Below are 8,095 nucleotides of genomic sequence, written 5' to 3' on the forward strand. Positions count from 1 at the left end.
GGTTACTCTATCCTCAATTGCTCCCCTGCAGATCTCCAAGAAGTTGCCAGCTGCTCCAGTGTACACTGTAGTTGTGTAAATCCATGATGCATCGCAGCTGAGAAGTTGAAGTACTCTCCTGCACATTACCCAACAACATTTTCATCATAGTCTTAAAAGATATTATAAAGGCCTTTTGATCATTAATCAGCTCTCTTCTGAAGACAGACCCAGTAGGGCACCAGACCCAGTAGGGGCTTCTCAGCTTCCACATCTACTTCTGCTCTTCAGCTGTAATTGTGTCTCACTCAGAGTTCCTTTCCTTCTCAAACTCACCGTCTAATTGGCCCAGTACGCTGAGATATAAAATGGTGCCAGTACCAGGTATATTGTTTGATATGATTTGCTATAAAACATATGGGCTTGGGCTGACACCAGCTGATGTCTCTTCATTTATATAGCACCTGTAACATCGTAAAATATCCCAAGGCACTTCACAAGAGCGTTATCAAACAAAATTTGACACCGAGCCACATAAGGAAATATTAGGGTAAATACAAAAACCTTGGTCAAAAAAGTAGGTTGAAGGAGCATCTTAAAGGAAGAATGAGAGATGGAGAGGTTTGTGGAGAGAATTTCAAAGCTTATGACCTTGGCAGCTGAAGGCACGGCTGCCAGTGGTAGAGTGATTAAAATCAGGGATGCTCAAGAGGCCAGAATTGGAGGAGCGCAGATATCTCAGAGGGTTGTAGAGCTTGAGGAGATTAAAGACATTTCTAAGGGTAAGCCATTTAGGACCGAGATGAGGAGAAACTGCTTCACTCAGAGAGTTGTGAGCATGTGGAATTCTCGATCACAGAAAGTTGTTGAGGCTAGTTTGTTAGATATATTCAAAAGGGAGTTAGATGTGGCCCTTACGACTAAAGGGATCAAGGGGTATGGAGAGAAAGCAAGAATGGGGTACTGAAGTGCATGATTAGTCATGATCTTATTGAATGGTAGTGCAGGCTTGAAGGGCCGAATGGCCTATTCCTGCACCTATTTTCTATGTTTCTATGTTTCAATTTTTCAGACATAGGGCCATGATGGGATTTGAAAACAATGATGAGAATTTTAAAATCGAGGCTTTGCTTAAGCAGGAGCCAATGTAACCAGCGAGCACAGGGATGATGGGTTAATGGGACTCAGTGCGAGTTAGGACACGGACAGCAGAGTTTTAGATGACCTCAAGTTTACGGAGGGTAGAAGGTGAGTGGTTGATCAGGGGTGTGTTGGAATAGTCAAGTCTAGGGGTAACAAAGGCATGGATGAGGGTTTCAGCAGCAGATGAGCTGAGGCAGGGGTGGGGTCGGGCGATGTTACAGAGATGCAAATAGGCGGTCTTAGTGATGGCGCAGATATGTGGTCATATTGCGAAGCTCATATTGCGAAGACCCTATAGGGAGAGAAAAGTATGGTGCGTTACAAGATTTTCATGGTGGAATATTTTCCCTTAAAGACAAGATGCCAATATAAAAACAGCAGTAGGCCATTCAACCACTCGAGCCTGTTCCGCCATTCAATTAGATTGTAGCTGATCTGTCCCAAAGCCCTTCACAGCCAATGAAATACTTTGAAGTGCGCTCACTGTTGTAGTGTGGGAAATGCAGCAGCCAATTTGCGCATAACAAGCTCCCACAAAGAGCAATGTGATAATGATCCAGATCATCTGTTTTTGTTATGTTGATTGAGGGATCAATATTGGCCCCAGGACACCAGGAGAACCCCTCCCTGCTTTTCTTCAAAATAGTGGCCGTGGGATCTTTTACATCCACCTGAAAGAGGGCAGACTCAATCGCAGCTTTCAAAAGGGGATTCGATAAGTGCCTGAAGGAAAACATAATTTGCAGGCCTACGGGAAAAGGGTAGGGGAATGGGACTGGCTGAAGTGCTCTTGCAGAGAGCCGGCATGGATTTGAGGGGCTGAATGGCCTCCTTCTGTGCTGGAACGGTTCCGTGATGTTCCGGATGGCGGCCTGGTGACGATGAACCTCAAGGTGGGGCGGGGGGGGGGGGGGGGGGGAAGAAGGTGGCAGCTTCAGAAAAGAGATTAAAATTGCGGGGGGGAGGCAGGTTTTGCAAGTGTGGGAATCGGGGTGGGGGAGGGGGCAGCAGCACCTGTAGTTCCTCCTCCCCTCAGCTAGATGGGGGTGTGTGGGGTGTACCAACTGCAGTTTCTCCGCCCAGCCGCTAGATGGGCGTGTGCGTGAGGCACCAGCTACAGTCCTGAGGTGGTGAAAGTTGCTATAGAAATGCAAGTCTTTCTTTTTACTACACCCTTCTATTCCTTTCTTGCTCATGTACATATCTAGCTTCCCCTTAAATGCATGTTTACCACAGCATGGCGGCCCCAACCTGCGAGTGACCATCAGCGGCAGGTTGGGGCGATAAAAGGAGCGGCGAGTGGCGGCCCCTGGACAGCGTGGTGGGCACAGGGTACAGCGCAAGCTGGTACAGGAGGACAACGGCAGCAAAGAGGGACGTCATCAAGGTCCAGGTCGGTGATTGGAGCGTGGGCAGATACATCAGGAGCGGTGAGGTCGGGGCGAAGGAGCGGCGAGAGAATGTAGAGGGACGTGATCGGGACCCGGGAGAGGCGTGAGTTCGGGGCCCAGAAGAGGTGAGGTCCCAGGGGCAGCACGGGCCCAGCCCACACTGCGATATGTGCGCACACTGGGCCCATGCAGCAGAGCTGGTCTCCAGTCGTCTTGTGTAATCCTTGCCACTGGACCAAGATCCAGCTCTGTCAAGCCCGTGTGGTGGCTGGAGTGCAACGGTCACCCCACGTTAAAAAAATCCACGCACAGGCATCTTCCACCCTTCAAGATGTAGTTCAGGACCTGGAATATCGGATCCTTCATTGAAACACCTGTGAACTCATCCCTTTTTGGCCTGGAAGCAAGTCATCCTCGTTTCGAGGGACCACCTATGATGATGAGCTGATCTGTACCTCAACTCCAGTTATCCACCTTTGCTCCATATCTCTTGATCTCAGTCTTGAAAATTTCAATTGACCCAGCAGCCTTAGCATTTCGGGGGAGTGGCTGACTCCTGCTTCCGTGTTCCTATGTTTGCACTTTTGATGCTGAATACTACTATTCAGTAATTGCAGGTCAGCGACAGAATGAATTAAATGCAGAATAAAATACCCTCTACTCTGGCCCAACAATTCGCTTCAATTCTAACATCAGAAAAGATCTTTTACTACATCAGTACAGGCATGCCATTGGTGTGACTGGAGTGACTGATAAGGAAAATGGAAATGCCACATTAGCACAGTCGAAGCACTTGTGATGCTGGGATTAATGCATCTTATTAAGACACGGTAGAGGGAGCTTTATCTTGCACATAATCTATGCAATATCTAAGCTAGGAATAGTAGCTGATGTAGAATGATGATGCATTCAATCCATTATATATCTGATATGGAAATACTTGACATTTATACTCAATGGGAAAATGGTCCATTCCTTGAGCTGGACTTTCCTCTTCAGTGTTCGAATTGAAGTGCTTATCACAAGATCAGACAGAAGAAATAAAAGATGACTAAAGCTTGGATAAAGGTTTTTGGTGGTGGTGGGATGAGGTAGGATGATTTTGCAGAGGTAGAAGTACGTAGTCAAGGTGATGCTTAGGACATGGGGTTTTTAGCTCAGCTCTCAAGCAAAATAACAAGGATTTATCGGCAAAAGAAGTTCCTGAAGAACCAGTGGGCAAATGCATGGCAGATGCAGTATAATGCGGATAAATGTGAGATTATCCACTTTGGGGGCAAAAACGCGAAGACAGAATATTATCTGAATGGCGGCAGATTAGGAAAAGGGGAGGTGCAACGAGACCTGGGTGTCATGGTTCATCAGTCATTAAAAGTTGGTATACAGGTACAGCAGGTGGTGAAGAAGGCAAATGGTATGTTGGCCTTCATAGCTAGGTGGTTTGAGTATAAGAGCAGGGAGGTCTTACTGCAGTTGTACAAGGCCTTAGTGAGGCCTCACCTGGAATATTGTGTTCAGTTTTGGTCTACTAATCTGAGGAAGGACGTTCTTGCTATTGAGGGAGTGCAGCGAAGGTTCACCAGACTGATTCCTGGGATGGCAGGACTGACATATGAGGAGAGACTGGATCAACTGGGCCTTTATACATTGGAGTTTAGAAGGATGAGAGGGGATCTCATAGAAACATATAAGATTCTGACGGGACGGGACAGGTTAGATGCGGGTAGAATGTTCCCGATGTTGGGGAAGTCCAGAACCAGGGAACACAGCTATTAGGATAAGGGGTTGGCCATTTAGGACTGTGATGAGGAGAAACTTCTTCACTCAGAGAGTTGTTAACCTGTGGAATTCCCTGCCGCAGAGAGTTGTTGATGCCAGTTCATTTGATATATTCAAGGGGAAGTTAGATATGGCCCTTACGGCTAAAGGGATCAAGGGGTATGGAGAGAAAGCAGGAAAAGGGTACTGATGGAATGATCAGCCATGATCTTATAGAATGGTGGTACAGGCTCGAAGTGCCGAATGGCCTACTCCTGCAACTATTTTCTATGTTTCTATCTGCCGACCACATAATCAGATTTCCATGCATCTCAACTGTCAACAATGAAAAATTATAAATGAAAGAAAGAAAGACTTGCATTTATATTGCACCTTTCACGACCACTAGACATCTCAAAGCGCTTTACAGCCAATGAAGTACTTTTGGAATGTAGTCACTATTGTAAAGCGGGGGGAAATGGTAACAAAATGGTGAGCATCTCTCCAAAGCAGTTGACAGCTTCATTGGGTAAAGTGTAAAATCTTTTGATGTGGACTCATTGTTGTTATGTAGGCAAATGCTGCAACCAATGCTGCACACAGCAAGGTCCCACAGACAGCAATGAGATAAAAGACCACTTAACTTTTTTTTTGGGAGATGTCGATCGAGAAATATGTGTAGGCCAGCACATCAGAACTCCTCTAATCTTCTTCAAATAACGTTATGGGATCATTTACATCCTGAGCATGTAGATGGAGTCTTGGTTTAATGTCTCATCCGAAAAATGGCACCTCTGACAATGTCGTACCCCCTCAGTACTACAATAAAATATCAGCTTAGATTATGTGCTTAAGTCCCTGGAGTGAGACTTGAAGATTTTCATTCCAGTGGACGGAAAATTGTGAGCAGTTTTTGCCTGATTTTACAATAAGGGCTTTTGCCCGCCAAGCTCTTACAACCCTGACATTGAAGAGCAAAATCTGGATCCTTATCGTGAACATCTCCTTATCTTCTGATCATAAAGTGCACCAAAGAGTAGATGTTTATAAAAATTGCACAAAGATGAGAATTCCACATGTAAACCAGCATGACAGTACAATGTTTTGAAATTCCTACATACTGTGTCATAGTCCCCAGTTACCTGCATGAAGAGTCTCCAATCTTGGTTGTTTTGTCAAAGAAGGGTGGTAAGTGTAAGCTAGGCACTTTCTCACAGATGGGAGCGATATTGAGCGATATTGAGGCAGACACCTGTTCCTCCCCGCAGCCTGGATCACTCTTACTGCTGGCAGATGTATAGAGTGGTACTAACAAAAGCCTAATAGAATAATGAAATATTTTACAAGTAATGTTGCTGTTAGGCTGTGCGGCCGTGCAGCGGACTGGGGGTCTCGCATAGGCCACTCACAGGCTTTTAGATGGGGGAAACCGCGCATGCGCAAAAATTTGAATGAGCCACACAGCCAGTTAAAGGGGCCAAAAAAAATTATGGAACATTGCTTATAAAGTTAAGGACAATGCAGTGTGAATTAAAAATAGACAGCTATTTACAATATACATTCATGATTTAGATGAAGGAATTGAATGTAATATCTCCAAGTTTGCAGATGCCACTAAGCTGGGTGGCAGTGTGAGCTGTGAGACGAATGCTAAGAGGCTGCAGGATGACTTGGACAGGTTAGGTGAGTGGGCAAATGCATGGCAGATGCAGTATAATGTGGATAAATGTGAGGTTATCCACTTTGGGGGCAAAAACACGAAGGCAGAATATTATCTGAATGGTGACAGATTAGGAAAAGGGGGAGGTGCAACGAGACCTGGGTGTCATAGTACATCAGTCATTAAAAGTTGGCATGCAGGTGGTGAAGAAGGCAAATGGCATATTGGCCTTCGTAGCGAGAGGAATTGAGTATAGGACCAGGGAGGTCTTACTGCAGTTGTACAGGGCCTTGATGAGGCCACACTTGAATATTGTGTACAGTTTTGGTCTCCTAATCTGAGAAAGAACATTCTTGCTGTGGAGGGAGTGCAGTGAAGGTTCACCAGACTGATTCCCGGGATGGCAGGACTGACATATGAAGAAAGACTGGATCAACTAGGCTTATATTCACTGGAATTTAGAAGAATGAGAGGGGACCTCATAGAAACATATAAAATTCTGACGGGATTGAACAGGTTAGATGCAAGAAGAATGTTCCCGATGTTGGGGAAGTCCCAAACCAGGGGTCACAGTCTAAGGATAAGGGAACATTATGAGACTGAATAGGTCATGTGAGCTGCCTCTCAACCCTCACCAAAAATAAGTGGGACACCATGTTTAAAATATTTAGGACCGAGATGAGAAACTTCTTCATTCAGAGAATTGTGAACCTGTGGAATTGTCTACCACAGAAAGTTGTTGAGGCCAGTTCGTTAGATATATTCAAAAGGGAGTTAGATGTGGCCCTTGCGGCTAAAAGGATCAAGGGGTATGGAGAGAAAGCAGGAACGAGGTACTGAAGTTGCATGATCAGCCATGATCATATTGAATGGTGGTGCAGGCTCGAAGAGCTGAATGGCCTACTCCTGTACCTACTTTCTATGTTTCTATGAGAACATAAGAACATAAGAAATAGGAACAGGAGTAGGCCATACGGCCTCTCGAGCCTGCTCCGCCCTTCAATAAGATCATGGCTGATCTGATCATGGACTCAGCTCCACTTCCCCGCCCACTCCTCATAACCCCATATCCCCTTACCGTTTAAGAAACTGTCTATTTCGGTCTTAAATTTATTCAATGTCCCAACTTCCACAGCTCTCTAAGGCAGCTAATTCCACGGATTTACAACCCTCTGAGAGAAGAAATTTCTCCTCATCTCTGTTTTAAATGGGTGGCCTGTTATTCTAAGATTGTGTCTTCCAGTTCTAGTCTCCCCCATCAGTGGAAATATCCTCTCTGCATCCACCTTGTCAAGCCCCCTCATAATCTTATACGTTTCAATAAGATCACCTCTCATTCACCAATGAGTAGAGGCCCAACCTATTCAACCTTTCCTCATAATCAAACCCCCTCATCCCTGGAATCAACCTAGTGAACCTTTTGTGAACTGCCTCCAAGGCAAGTATATCCTTTCGTAAATATGGAAACCAAAACTGCACGCACTATTCCAGGTTTGGCCTCACCAATACCTTATATAGCTGTAGTAAGACTTCCCTGCTTTTATACTCATCCCCTTTGCAATAAAGGCCAAGATACCATTGGCCTTCCTGATCACTTGCTGTACCTGAATACTATCCTTTTGTTTCATGCACAAGTACCCCCAGGTCCCACTGTACTGTGGCACTTTGCAATCTTTCTCCATTTAAATAATAACTTGCTCTTTGATTTTTTTCTGCCGAAGTGCATGACCTCACACTTTCCAACATTATACTCCAAACTTGAGCAGGTTGGGCCTGTACTCTTTGGAGTTTAGAAGAATTATACTCCATCTGCCAAATTTTTGCCCACTCACTTAGCGTGTCAATGTCCTTTTGCAGATTTTTTTGTGTCCTCCTCACACATTGCTTTTCCTCCCATCTTTGTATCATCAGCAAACTTGGCTACGTTACACTCAGTCCCTTCTTCCAAGTCGTTAATATAGACTGTAAATAGTTGGGGTCCCAGCACTGACCCCTGCGGCACCCCAATAGTTACTGGTTGCCAACCAGAGAATGAACCATTTATCCCGACTCTCTGTTCTCTGTTAGTTAGCCAATCTTCTATCCATGCTAATATATTACCCCCAACCCCGTGAACTTTTATCTTGTGCAGTAACCTTTTATGTGGCACCTTGTCAAATGCCTT

The sequence above is a fragment of the Pristiophorus japonicus genome, chromosome 6 (assembly GCF_044704955.1).
Source record: "Pristiophorus japonicus isolate sPriJap1 chromosome 6, sPriJap1.hap1, whole genome shotgun sequence".
NCBI lineage: Eukaryota > Metazoa > Chordata > Chondrichthyes > Pristiophoridae > Pristiophorus > Pristiophorus japonicus.